Below are 1,386 nucleotides of genomic sequence, written 5' to 3'. Positions count from 1 at the left end.
TGTATTCCTAAGAGAATTATGAACATTTAACATTTATCCTTTTTGCTGAGGCTGCATTGAGGGATATGGGTTGTTTTTATTTAATCTTTAAAAATAGTTATTTTAAATTTTATTTAAATTTATTTAAATATATTTAGTTATTTTAAATTTTGACATGGTGAAAGAGGAACTGGCAGTAGCATCTGAACATCTTTTATGAAAATCTGATTCAGAGTGGACCCTGTTGGGTTTAGGAACTCTGTTTTCGTCCCCTTATAGCTTAATCCTCTTTTTCTCCCTCTCCGTCCCCTTCTCATACTGACCCATCCCGCCAGTCATCTTTCATCTGTACCTGAACCCCTTCTCAGTCTCCACCAAGTCCCACAAAGCCACCCCCTCTACCAGTAGGTATCTCTCCATTTATAGACTCTACCCTGTTCCCCTGGCATTTTAGGAGGAAATGCCCAAGAAAATTTTGATTTTTAGTGTCTTCTTTACAACATAAATTAATCTTCTGTCTTCTTTATTCTTTATCACTTTTTTCATGGCTTTTGTCTTTAATCATTTGTTTCCACTGTTTCCCCATCTTTTTGCCATGAAGGTGATGGGACCGGATGCCATGAACTTAGTTTTCTGAATGTTGAGCTTTAAGCCAACTTTTTGACTCTCCTCTTTCACTTTCATCAAGAGGTTCTTTAGTTCTTCTTCACTTTCTGCCGTAAGGGTGGTGTCGTCTGCATACCTGAGGTTATTGATGTTTCTCCCAGCAGTCTTGATTCCAGCTTGTTCTTCTTCCAGCCCAGTGTTTCTCATGATGTACTCTGCATATAAGTTAAATAAGCAGGGTGACAATATACAGCCTTGACATACTCCTTTTCCTATTTGGAACCAGTCTGTTGTTCCATGTCCAGTTCTAACTGTTGCTTCCTGACCTGCATACAGATTTCTCAAGAGGCAGGTTAGGAGGTCTGGTATTCCCATCTCTGTCAGAATTTGCTGTTAGAGTAACAGATGTTATTAAGTGCTTCCTCTGTGCTAGGAACTAAGAACTTTGCATGTATTATTATTAATACTAATTGAAAGTAGAGGGCAGGGTGGAAATAGGTTAAAAACCTTTATTTTGACGGCTACTCAGAAATTTAGAGATCCTCAGACCAGAGCCTCTTTGTCTTCTCCCCCTCACCCCACCTCCAGCACTCCCTCAACAACTGTATTTACTTACCCATCCTTATCTCTTTTCTCCAAGAATGAGATATCATTAAAGTCCTATAGCGTCGCCAATCTTCTGTGCATCCTGACAGACACAGAAAATGATAATATTTGAATACAGAGGGATTAAAAAGGCTGTTGTCTACTTGAGGTGACTGCTTCAGAGTTTCCAGCTCCTCTAAGCTCTGCCAGGCAGCC

At 39.5% G+C, this 1,386-nt stretch overlaps 1 protein-coding gene across 3 annotated transcripts in view; it reads left to right on the top strand.

Annotated features, from left to right (window-relative positions):
- Positions 1-1,386, top strand: part of DIP2B (disco interacting protein 2 homolog B) — a 229,478-nt gene that overhangs the window by 98,030 nt on the left and 130,062 nt on the right. The gene's annotated exons all lie outside the window — the stretch shown is intronic.

This window comes from Bos taurus, chromosome 5 (assembly GCF_002263795.3).
Source record: "Bos taurus isolate L1 Dominette 01449 registration number 42190680 breed Hereford chromosome 5, ARS-UCD2.0, whole genome shotgun sequence".
Taxonomy (NCBI): Eukaryota; Metazoa; Chordata; class Mammalia; order Artiodactyla; family Bovidae; genus Bos; species Bos taurus.
The sequence above is the reverse complement of the archived record's forward strand: the minus strand, read 5'-3'. Positions and strand labels throughout refer to the sequence as shown.